The sequence below is a fragment of the Neomonachus schauinslandi genome, chromosome 12, assembly GCF_002201575.2.
Source record: "Neomonachus schauinslandi chromosome 12, ASM220157v2, whole genome shotgun sequence".
NCBI classification, from domain to species: domain Eukaryota; kingdom Metazoa; phylum Chordata; class Mammalia; order Carnivora; family Phocidae; genus Neomonachus; species Neomonachus schauinslandi.
This window is the reverse complement of record NC_058414.1, coordinates 69,525,092-69,538,600: the sequence shown is the minus strand read 5'-3', so window position 1 is coordinate 69,538,600 and position 13,509 is coordinate 69,525,092. Positions and strand designations below refer to the sequence as shown.

Sequence of the window (13,509 nt, the reverse complement as noted above, 5' to 3'; positions counted from 1 at the left end):
TATCCTAACATATAAATAAAGTTCCTCCGAGGCTGTCAGGAGGAGATGCTTGCAACCTGATCCTGTGTCTGTGTCTCCTCATTTGCCAACGCCGTCCTTTCCTACGAGAGACCCACCCCGGCTGGAGCTGGACTCCGGCAAAACTGGCCTCTCTCATCCAGACATATAAAGGCTGAAAGGAGGTAAAATTTAAAAATAAAAATAAAAATTACTAAGAGTTTGGATTGTCTGAACATGAAAGAGATTGGGGCACTCATTGAGAATAAAGGTAGTATAAAGATGAAAAAATAAAGTAGTGTTTTATAGAGTAGGTAGTAAAAGAATACAATCTGTCATCTTAAAAGGAGCAAAATTTCAGACTGATCAAGGCAAATAGTATAGTAGAAATTTTCATTAGAAAAATAATTCAAGGGGCGCCTGGGTGGCTCAGTCGGTTAAGCGTCTGCCTTCGGCTCAGGTCATGATCCCAGGGTCCTGGGATCGAGCCCCGCATCGGGCTCCCTGCTCAGCGGGAAGCCCGCTTCTCCCTCTCCCACCCCCCCTTGTTTGTGTTCCCTCTCTCGCTGTGTCTCTCTCTGTCAAATAAATAAATAAAATCATTTAAAAAGAAAAATAATTCAATAAATTTTTCTGTTTTCTCAATAGTAGTGACTTTTTGGTCTCTACTTAGGAATTATTTATCTTTATATACTCAGAGTCATTACCATTTATTTGAAAATAAAAGTAGGCTTGACTATTGTTAAACAGAAAACAACAGGCTCAAAATGGAATCCCTTGCTAAGTGCCAACGACTTAATCCCTAACCTAACTACAGTTTCAGCCTGTCCCAGGGGCAGAATCTGAAACCAACCAGTGTGGAATTTCCTGATCAGCACTTGGGAGACATCTGCATGATTAGACCTCCTGCCCTTTCCCCTAAGGGAAGGTGAACTTGTCTGAAACAATCTTTTCTTTTCTTTTGCTAATAACTTCCTTGTCCCACCTCATTTCTGCCCATAAACACCTTCCATTTTGTAGACTCCTGGAAGCACACTTCTATTTGTTAGATGGGATGTTGCCCGAGTCAGGAATTGTTGAATAAAGCCAAATAGGTCTTAAACTTTGCTAGGTTGGTTTTTGTTCTTTAATGTGGATAATGTGAAAAAGAAAAAAATAGGTTAGAATATTTACAGAGGCTAAACCCACAAGGAATCCAGGGACTTGGGGGCATGTCACCTTACCCCAACTTCCTCTCTCCACACCAGCCCCTTGCTTAAATCCTTTCAGGGACCTCCCACTTCTCTTGTAATGATATCCTTATTTCCATGAGACCTCAATACGGTCTGGCCCCTGTCTGTCCAGGATCACATCACACCACACTCTGTCTGACCCTCTACACCCCAACCATGCTGCTTTCTTTCAGTTCCTCAATCATCCTGCTCCCTCTAAGCACAGTGCCTTTATACATGCTCTCCTCCCACCCAAGAACCATCCTTCCTCTCCGCCCCCTCCCCCAAATTACTTCAGTATAGACACTGCTGCTCAGGGAAGACTTGCCTGCCCCAGTAACCAGGTTGGATTCTTTAGTTCCTCACTCTCACAGAACTGTACTCACTCAGGCTGTAAGTGCACATTTATCTGTGTCATTATTTGATGTTAGTTCTTTTCTACGAGACTGTAACCTCCGTGAGAGCAGGGACTGCATCTGGTCTAACTTGCCCTTTCATCCCCTGCAACTAAAGCTTGCTATGCAATAATTACTTGACAAATTAAGGAGGAAGGAAAGAATTCCCTTCATACCAATATCAGAGGCAGAACCCTGGGCTGGTGACCAGAGCTGTGAGTTTATCTTACCTGCATATTTCTCCTGATACCCAGATATGGAGCTGAAAGAAATCTGTGCAGGGCAGCCTTCTACAGGTTTGCAGTTCTGCAAAGATCTGCAGGACCTGATACAGGTGTAGGTAGCATTGCACGCAGCTCTCTTTCCTCACAGGATTTAGACAGACCCAGAATGTTTGCCCTGGTAACATGTAGATGACCTCGAATTACTGTTCCTCCACTCTCAGAGAAAGCATTGAGGGGCTGCCATGTACAAATAGGACATCTGTATCTTTGCATTTCTCCCTAGTGATACTGGAAGAAGGCAGGTAATGATAAAGTACTGTTTTGACATGTTTCTGTTTCTAATTCCATTAGGTTCCAGATCATACATGTAAAAATATGGGTGCAGAGCCTGGTTCCAAGCAGGCTACCAAGAACAAAGAACAATTTAAGGAGGAAGAAGTACCTTGTTTCTCACAGAAAGTGGGATGAGCAAATGGAAAGGAATGGACAATGGAATGAAAAAATACTTGTTTTAAAAACAATAATGCAGAGCTTCCAGGTTGGTGAACATGTGGGGATTTGGGAGAGTGGCACACCTGGGGAGGGCATGGAAGCTCCATGCACCCCCCACTCCCTTCCACAACCCTCCCCCCCCGCCCCCTCTCTTCCACCTAGCTGTTCTTGAGTTATATCATTTTATAATAAACTAATGATCTATCTTTTATGCTCTTGAATGCCTCACAATTGAAGAAGACTTAGTTTATTTTATACGCAACAGAACTGAGCCTTCTAGGATATTTCGATATCCCCAAGAAAATCTACATTCATCAGATTCCAAAAATTCAAGCTGCACTGACTCAGTCTCAAGAAGACATCTTCTTCTGGGATATGACTGATAGTAAAAAAGCAGAGTTGCTGTTCCATTTTATATTACCACCAGCAAAGTATGGGTGGATCATTTCTCTGCATCATTACTAACATTTGGCCATGATTCTTCATTGCCCACCTTCCCGTCCACACTCCTGCTCACTGCCATCCACCAGAGACCTCACGCCTCTACCTCAGAAGCGTCCACAGTGCTTGCATGATCTACCTCTTCAGACCCGAAGTGAGACCCAGTAAGACCTAGGGGTATACGGGTCTCCAAGGCTCTGGAGGAGACCTGTCTCTCCTCCCACCTTCTAAAGCCTGGCAGTCTCAAGGAGGCTTCAGTATAGACACTGCTGCTATACTGTTTATATAGTAGATATATATAATATGTATATTATATATATGATGTTGGTGTAACTGGTACTCCAGAGAATCCTCAGAGTTTCCATTCGTCTTCCAATGCCACCGCAGCCACCTCATCAAGCACATCAGGCGCGGGGTCCAATAGCCAAGAAGAAGAACTAAAATAGCACTTCACAGTCTGGGCTAGACCCCAAGAATGTGCCCACAGATAAGAGAGCAGTAGATTCATTGGTCAACTTCATGCTGCTCAGGTATCGAATGAACGAACCAATGACAAAGGCAGAGATGTTGAAGATTGTCATCAACGAGATGACATGAGAGCCTTGAGATTGTCAAGGCTCTCATGACGATCTCTATTGAGATCGTCATGAGAGCCTCTGAGTACATGGAGGTGATCTTTGGCCTTGATGTGAAGGAAATAGATCCCACCAACCTCTGCTATGACCTCCTCATCAAATTGGGCCTCACATATGGTAGGGTGCTGCATGTTGAAAATGGTGGGCCTGAGACCAGCATCCTGATACTTATCCTGGGTATGATCTTCGTGAAGGACAGCTGTGTCACTGAAGGGAAGTCTAGGAAGTTCTGAAATTGATGGGGATGTATTCTGAGAGGAAGCACTTTGTCTTTGGGGAGCCCAGGGTGCTCATCACCAAAGATTTCATGAAGGAAAAGTACCTGGAGTAACAGTAAGTGGTTCCACAATGATCCTACACAATTGGAATTTCTTTGAGGCCCAAGAGCCCACACTGAAACCAACAAGATGAAAATCCTAGAGTTTCTGGCCAGGATTCATGGGACTAAGCCCAGTTCTTTCACACATCAGTCTGAGGAGACTCTGCAAGATGAAGAGAAAGTCCGAGCCACAATTTCAGCCGGGGCTGTGTCTACTTCCGAGGCCACTGCACATGCTAATGCCAAGTCTACTCATCGTTCTTGCCCCTAGGGAAGCCGGAGGCTGATTCTTCATTTTGTTTGAAAAGGTCAGTTAGCGATCATAGAATTTAGGTCTGAGGTAGGGCAGAAAGGAAAACAATGCATATTCCTCTATCTTCTACTTTAAATGTGTAAGTTGAAAAAAAAATATTTTTTTTTGGAAAATGTATACTTTTTATTTTTTGATGTATTACTCAAATATTGTTTCTTTCATGTAGATTCAATTAGTTTCAAATTCTCCAAGCTTATGAATGATGTCGGCCACACATTTATTGCTATAAGGAGGCTTAATAGCAAGAGTTTTGTTTTGTGAAAGAAATTGTGAAACCATCCACCTTATTTTGTCATCCAGAATGAGAACATGGCATTGCTCTAGGCATTTCCTTGGAAATGTGAAAGAAATCTGCTTTGGAACAGTAGGGATCAATAGAAAAAGAGAGAAGAAAATCTAAAAGATGCTGAAATCTTGGCATTCCTATCCTTATGTCGTATTCCATAAAGTTAAAAGATACATACATGGATTTGCTTAGCTCTTTCAAGAATGTATGAGAAATAGATCTTAATAAACTAGAACTCACACTTACTAGAAAAAAAGCAACACAGAATTTTAATTTTCTCTTGTAAAAATCTTAACAAAACATTGGAAATACAGCCATGAAAAGATATCAGGTTAAAATAAACACAGCAAGTTTTCCTGGTTTAGTAAATCAAATAGCAGTTAACTTTCTTCTATGGTACGGCTATTTTGGTAGAATGCATTTAACAATACCAGATGGTACCATTTATGCCTACACCTTAGCAAGTATACCTAGCAATTTTCATACAGCATTCATTTTCAAAGAGCAAGGGGAAAATAAACTAGTAGCTAAAAGCAGAAGAGAAAGCTGTCGGATTCAATGAGAGTTTTGCATTTGAATAGTTGGTGTGAATCTTTGACTTTAAGTGTGTACTCAGGGAACATGAAAAGATTCCTATCTTAAGTAAAGATACCTTAGGTTGCCAAATATATTTTTTTCCTCTTTAAAGCCCAGAAATGTTATGCAAAATTTTCATTTGAATTTCAGGCAAAATTTCAAAAGCTTTAAAAAACAATCACCAACCTCTTCCTCCAATCTGCGGGGGAATAAAATGTAAAGACTTCTCTGAGCTTTCAGGGCGCCTGGGTGGCTCAGTCGGTTAAGCGTCTGCCTTCGGCTCAGGTCAGGATCCCAGGGTCCTGGGATCGAGCCCCGCATCGGGCTCCCTGCTTGGCAGAGAGTCTGCTTCTCCTTCTCCTCCCCGCTGTGCTCTCTCTCGCTACCTCGGTCTTTCGCTCTCAAATAAATAAATAAATAAATCTATCTTTTAAAAAAAGACTTTCCTTAACTTTCATCTCTATTATCAATAGTGACTGGATCCTGCAGGATTTGAATTGGTTTCATCCATACCTTGAAACGATGTTGCAAATGTATATAATCTGTATTTACTTTCTTCTCTCACTAGATCATGAGCCCTCTGAGGGCAGGGATTATCCCAGTCATGACTGTATTGGGCACTCAAGGCCGGGCATACAGAAGGTGGGCAACATACTTGCTGGTTTCATCAATGCATACACAACTGTTCATGTTGAGAAAAATTATATTTATATAAAATATATATATATAATCTTATATATTATATAATTATTTTATATTGCATAAAATATATTTATATTCTAAAATCTCTTCCATATCTTCTAGAGCTGTATGTAAGTATTTAATATCTAGCATAGAGCATTCATTTGAATCAGACCAAGTGCCTAAAATGCACTTCATCCCCTACAATTCTCAGTGCTTACTGAGATGTGCAGATGTCTAGAAGTAGCCTTCTGTGGGAAGCGGGAGAGGGAGGAGAGACCATGGACCGGAAAGGAGGACTGTCCACCTGGAGGAGGAGCTGATGGTTGTGATGGAAACATACATACATACCCCACTGCTTTAAGTCTAGTAGGTCCACACCACTCAACTGAATATAGTTTCCATAGACGGAGGATACCTGATATAACCTGTCATTCAGTGTACCTTGTGAAAGAGTCATTTGTTATTCTAAAATAATCCGGAACTAGGCAGACAGTGGATTATAAAACAAGATCCTGCCCTTGGGGGTTTATGTCCTAGATAATTGGTAGTTTGGGACAGAATTTAAGAAGCCCATCCCCCAAACCAGATGAAAAAAACAACAAAAATAGCAATGAGCACTCAGCACTGCCAATAGGAAAGGGTCCCAAACTCAGACCCTGCATTTTGAGAAATATTATCTTAAACCAGAACCATTTGTAACGAAGTGAAAAAATGCCGGGAATCAACATGCTCAGAAAGAAACTGCTGAAGAAAGCAGACAAAATTCTGAGAAACAAATAAAACAAACTATTAACCCGACATTGAGGGACCAGGTGGTCAGTGTGGCAATCCGTGAGAAAAATAAAAACACCCTAAGACGAATCCTTCTTGCCTACCATCAGTGAATAGAGACTGAGCCCACGCTGAAAGAATCATAAAGAATCTGCTCTTTAAAAATGTCTACCAGCAGAAGAAAGGCAAAGAGGGTGTAAGGAAAAATGTTTTAAGGATAATGATCTTGACAACACATACAAACTTGACCAGATGGGAGAAAAATGAGAGTAAGGGAGAGCCTGAGGCCATGGAGCCTGTGCATCAGATCAGAAAGAGAGCCCTCCCAGGAAAAAATATAGCCCCCGAGTTGTAGAGTGACCTCCGTGTGGGTTTGGAACATAACTTTAGGTTAAAAGAACAGACAGGATATAGCTGCCCAGGCCTGAGGCTCCTTCCCTCCCCAGGCCCTCAGACCTCGGTGTGGATGCTAACAGCTTGAAAAAAATTAATGAAGCCTATTTCACCAAAACAGTGAATTTTTTTTAGGTAGCTTAAATTCTCCTCATCTATTAGAGCATTTACTTGTCATAGAAATCAGCCATTTCAGGACTGTTGAAGTCTGTAACATCCACAAAATGCTTATTAGTTGGGCATATTTTACAAACCTATTAAAGAAAAAAGACATCTCAACTGTATTAATGGGAATTGGTAACACTTCATTAATGATGCCTAAATGCAATGATCATTTACTGAACAAAAGTGTGAGAAATTTTTCTCTCAAAAGTCATTACTGTTTTAAGTTATAAGTTTGTTTATGGTGACTAATTGTATACTTATTATCATACAAAGTCTATTTCTGTGGTACAAAAAGCTGTTTTACAATTACAAGCAATCTAACAAATGAATATGAATAATTTAGTGATTAGTCTTTTAATCAGGCTCATTGCTTCATTGCGGTAAGAAACGTAATTGTTCAGAAATATAGAGAAGAAATTTTTTACACCCACGCGGTTACTAACTTTTTCAGACGGCAACAGGTTGAATTTTTCTACTTATAACTCAATAAAAGCAAAGTAAGCTGCTTTATTAATTGAAGCAAGAATTCCAGCAGCCAGGGGTTATGATTGGATAGTTTTAATAACTCTCCATTCGTCTGCATTGTCAAAGGGTATTCATTTAATTCTATTACTTTTGAGTGCATGAAATCTACATAAGGGAACATTTTCTCTTGTTTTTCCACATTTCTCTCTTCTAGTGATTGAGAACATTGTTGCTGGTATTCCATAACTCTCCATTCTGCCAATTATTAAATCTCAAAATTAAGGTCAAATCTGATGCTCCAAGTATTCATTAATTCAAGTTGGAATGTTTCAGGTTGGGGTGGCTTCTTATTCTTTATATTACTATTAGTGTGTGTGTGTGTGTGTGTGTGTGTGTGTATGAGAGAGAGAGGAAAGAGTATCCTTTTATAACACATCTGAAAACTGGAGAGTTGCTTAGACTTTGAAGATAAATTTTAAATTCTATGAAGTCATGGAAAAGGTCAGTGTGTGTGTGTTAATATGGAAAGATCTTTTTTTTTTAGGATTTTATTTATTTATTTGACAGAGAGAGACACAGCAAGAAAGGGAACACAAGTAGGGAGAGTGGGAGAGGGAGAAGCAGGCTTCCTGAGGAGCAGGGAGCCCGATGCGGGGCTCGATCCCAGGACCCTGGGATCACGAACCGAGCCGAAGGCAGACGCCCAACGACTGAGCCACCCAGGCGCCCCAATATGGAAAGATCTTTAAGATATACTGTTAAGAAAGCAAGTTGCAAAATGTATTATATCTTCCTGTTTGGATTTGAGTATTTTTAAAGTATATGAATCCTCTTGTACTAACTACCAGCTTATACCTCCTGGAAGGATATATCCAAAACTCCTACTGGCGAAAGGACTGGAAATCAGCAGCATAAATATGATTCACCTCTCATCCCTGATATCCAGTCTCTCTGGGCCTTTCTACCCCTCTCTCTTCCCCTTGTCAGTTTCCTTTACTGTTCTACTTCCTATCCTCAAATGCTAAATGTTGGTAAGCCCCAGAGCCTATGCGAAGTTCCCTTCTCTTCTCCACTCTCCATTAATGACCTCTTTCAGGACCATGGCTTTCAATATCCTCAAATGCTTATGACTCTCAAGTCAAAATTTCTATTCCTTATATCTTCCAGGAAATTTTGAATTGTATAGCAAGTAGGCCACTTAATGTAACCACGTGACTGACTAATGGCATTTCAAACTTAATTTGACCAAAAAACAAAAAAAATAGAACTCTTGTTTTTACCATTGAGTCCTTTCCAGCTGAACAAATTAAACCACTATTCCCCCAATTACTGAAGCCAAAATCCAGGAATTATCCTTGATCTCTCTTTTTTAATTACACCCAATATTCAATTTATCAAGGAGAGCTTCCAGTTTTATCTTTAAAACTTCCTATCCCCACCCATTTTCTTCCATCTCTTTGACTATAGTTCTATCTAAGCAACTACCATATCTCATGTGAACCTCTTATAAGACTCCTTGCTCCTGTTCATTTCCCTACAGTCCATTTCTCCCATGCTACCCACAATGGCCCAACTTTCTCTCTTTCTCCGCTTAACACACTCCAATGGCTTCCCCTTGCTCCTGGAACAAATCCTTACTTCTTACACTGGCTGGAAAGCCCTACACACCTGGGTCCTGCTTAGCTCTATGATCTCATCTTAGACTGTTCCATCCCTTTTCCACTCAATTCCATTCACACTGGCTTTCTTTTGTTTCCTCAAATAGACCAAGCACGTTCCTACTCTTGGACCTTTCCATTAGCTGTTTCTTCTGTAGAAAATCTTCTTTTTTCTTGTCATTCAAACCTGTAACAGAGACTAATAATCAGAAGTAGAGTGTTGCCATAACAAAAGCCTAAAATGTCCTATTGATTTAGCCATGTGGTGGCAAGAATAAAGGACACTAAAAATCTGGTGACTCTTGCTATGCCACAGCAAAACTTTTGGTAACAGTGTCTCCTGTGATAATTTAGAAGACAAATCATATGCTTATCATGCTAACAACTCTAAGGGAAGCAGGAAAAAAAAAAAAAAAAGGCCAGAACATCACTATGCATTTGCAGCTCCTTGCCACTTTTTGGCAAGTTATTACAAGAGAGATGAGATCAGGCAAGGACTGGCTGGTTTGCAAGAGGTAAAAGGATAGAATATCTACAAGTCTGGGGCTTGACAAGGTTGGAAAACTTTAATAGTGTCTGCAAATCCTAAACAACAGAAAGTAAAATTGTTTTTGCTCATATCCTTTTTCAAAAACCTTACATGAATCCAAAGGGATAAAGCAATGATTCTCAACTGGGCACAGTTTAGCCCCCCAGGGAATAGTTGACAATGCTGAGAGACACTTTTGGTTCTTGCACCTGAGAGAGAGGGAACTACCAGCATCTAGTGAGTAGAGTCCGGGGATACTGCTAAACATCCTTCAATGGACAGGACAGCCCCACATGGTACAGACCTAACCAAGACCTGAAACCATGAAACTCTTACAAAAAAACGTAATAATGAAAAAAGTTCCTTGACATTGGTCTTGGCAATGATTTTATGGATATGACACACAAAGCACAAGGAACAAAGCAAAAATAAACAAGGGGGACTACATCAAACTAAAAAGCTTCTGCATAGCAAAACAATCAACAAAATGAAAAGGCAACCTAAAGAATGCGAGAAAATATTTGTAAACCACTATCTGTAAGAGGTTAACATCCAAAAGTAACTCATACAACTCAAAAGCAGAATCACCGCCATTATCATTATCATCATCTTCATCTAATCAAAAATGGGCAAAGAGAGGGCCTGGGTGGCTCAGTTGGTTGAGCATCTGCCTTCGGTTCAGGTAATGATCCTGGGGTCCTGGGCTCAAGCCCCAAGTCGGGCTCTCTGCTCAGCAGGGAGTCTGCTTCTCCCTCTCCCTTTGTGCTCTCTTCCTCTTCCTCTGTGCTCTCCCTCTCAAATAAATAAATAAAATCTTTAAAAAAAGAAAAGGATCTCCTAATGGCCAACAAGTACATGAAAAGGTGCTCAACACCACTAATCATCAGAGAAATGCAAATCGAAACCACAGGGAGGTATCATCACACACCTGTTAGAATGGCTGAAATCAAAAAGACAGGAGATATCAAGGACTGGTGAGGATGTGAAGGAAAGGAAACACTGTCACTGCAGGTAGGAATGTAAACTAGTACAGCCAGTATAGAAAAGAGTATGGAGGTTCCTCAAAAAAATTAAAAATTGAACTGCCATATGATCCAGTAAACCCACTTCTAGGTATATATTCAAACAAAATCCAATCACTACCTTGAAGAGATATATGCACCCCCATGTTCACTGCAGCATTAGTTATATTAGCCAAGACAAACTCTGCAAGGTGATAGATGTGTTAACTAACTTTAGTGTGGTAATCATTTTGCAAATATACATATATCAAATCATTACATTGTATACCTTAAACTTACACAATCTTGGTCAATTATATCTCAACAAATCTGGAAAAAAGAGACTGAACTAGTTCAAAATGCCAATAGTGCTGAGATAGACAAATCCTGTATAAAGATGTGTGGCAAAGGTCAGATGAAGTTTGCCTTCCTGCCCAGTAACACAGGTACAAGAGTTATGTGGCAATAGATTAGACTGAAACTAAAGATTGAGAAGTCTAAGCTTTCTAAGTTTTTTTTTTTTCTAATGGAATTCAAAAGAATCCCACAAGATTGCATCAGATTGGCCAGAAATTGCATGTATCACAATACCAAAAAGCAGCTTTATATCCTGCAAAGTGGGTTCCTGGCAAAAACAGAAGGACGATTTGCAATTCATCTCATGCTTAATTAATGGTCAGGTGCCATCAAGGTGACACTGATGTACCAGCTATAAAAATAAATGTTTCATTTAGACATTTTCCAAAGATATTTACAATTTGCAAAGATTTAAAGATCTTTCAGAGATACTTAAAATTGAAAAAGCGTGTTAGTGTATTATACCTTGAGAGTGTATGTGATACACCTTTACATCAGTCATGTACTCAAGGTCTTCTGTTTTACCATTTTTGTCTAGGCTTTTTATGCTATCATGAGGCAATGATTTCTAAATTTCTCCCCCAAATTTATAATTACTAAGTTAGTGTTTTCACCCCACGTTTCATATTAAGGTTGAAAACTTAGCTAACAGGAAATAAGTCAATCAGAGAAAGACAAGTATCCTATGATCTCACTGATATGAGGAATTTGAGAAACAAGACAGAGGAGCATAGGAGAAGGGAGGAAAAAATGAAACGAGATGAAACCAGAGAGGGAGACAAACCGTAAGAGACTCTTAATCTCAGAAAACAAACTGAGGGTTGCTGGAGTGGAGGAGGGTGGGAGGGATGGGGTGGCTGGGTGATGGACATTGGGGAGGGTATGTCCTATGGTGAGCGCTGTGAATTGTGTAAGACTGATGAATCACAGACCTGTACCCCTGAAACAAATAATACATTATATGTTAAAAAAAAAAAAGAAGAAGAAGAAGAAGATAGTAGGAAGGGAAAAATGAAGGGGGGGGAAATTGGAGGGGGAGATGAACCATGAGAGACTATGGACTCTGAGAAACAAACTGAGGGTTCTGGCGGGGGGGGATGGGTTAGCCTGGTGGTGGGTATTAAAGAGGGCACGTATTGAATGGAGCACTGGGTGTTATACACAAACAATGAATCATGGAACACTACATCAAAAACTAATGATGTAATGTATGGGGACTAACATAATAAAATAAAATCTTTTAAAAATTTAGCTAACAGAAGGAATGTGTATTAATTTAAAATCCATAATGTCAAAAGCTTTTTGAAAATTACATTTACCTTTTCATGATCTTCATTCTCCTCAAACCCTTCATTTTCATCTATAATAGACTTGGTGGTGTCCCTCTGAATACGAAGGTACAAATGTGGGAAGGATTTAGCCTGAGGCCATAGCTCAAGTCATAAAGGGCTCTTTTGATTTCTTTGCATGAATTCCACATGAGAGCCCGAACACAGTGCACATTCTGGAAAACCTAGAAGTCATGAAAAAGGTAGTTAATCGTTAGGTTTTTTAAAAAGCAGAATCAAAACAAGCACAAAAGATATAAGGCAGTCTAGCAGAGCTGAAAGAGCCCCAGCCCAGGATCTCAGAAATCTGCATTTTGGTCCCATGAGTTGCATGAACTAACAGGGTTGTACTCACTTGCAGTGATGCAGACAATGCACTGGAAACTCAGGGGCACCATTCATATGGTCTAAACTTAGACCATGGGAATGATGCTTCTCAGTGTCGGTGTCCTTTACAACCTGCTAGCCCTTGAGCCCATGTTACTTCAATCAATCAGCTCCCTGGATCTCAAGTTTCCTCATCTGCAAAATGAGAGAACTGAAACAGGTATCTTTCAGGGTTCTCAAGGTATAGACCTAATAGTCACCCTCTCCATGCATGTACTTTCATTACAGTCATTAGCTCCGCTTATCTTTTTAGAAAACTGTATATATCATTTAGTGATAAATTATTAATAATGTTAATGTGACACTATCAATCTATTTCACTGAAAGTGAAGTTTTTAAAAGCACAGTTTATGAAGTCCATGTATAGTAGTAAATAAGCTATAATATAATGTTACTGATCACAGTAATTTATAACTTACTTAAGTCTTCCTCAATTTCATTCTTATATCCCAAGGTGCACAATTTCCACTGACTTAAAAACTAGTCAAGGGGATATACGGTGGCACAGACAGACATAAAAACAGGAAGAAGTAATTATAATATCTAAAAAAATAGCAAGCAGAGATGATAAGGAAAAGAATCATAGGAAGAGTGCACCATTATTAGGCATTTATTTTACTTTTAAAATTTGTCAAACTATTGGGTTCAGTATGTCCAAAGAAATAGCTTTGCTTCTCTCACCTACCCTACGTCAATGTAGAGAACATCAAGAGTCAGTATATTTTTCCATAGTCTCTCTTTACATTTTATTGTCAAGGACAAAATGGACAATAAACGCATACAATATTCTGATTAATATTTATTTACATAATACATTCATAAATAGTTACAATTCACTGAACGTCACCACAAGACATGCTGAAATTCTCACACATTTATAAA

General features: G+C 39.7%; 1 pseudogene; it reads left to right on the top strand.

Moving 5' to 3' along the window:
• Positions 1–234: 234 nt before the first annotated feature.
• On the top strand, positions 235–3,985 carry LOC110588947 (annotated as a pseudogene).
• Positions 3,986–13,509: the final 9,524 nt, after the last annotated feature.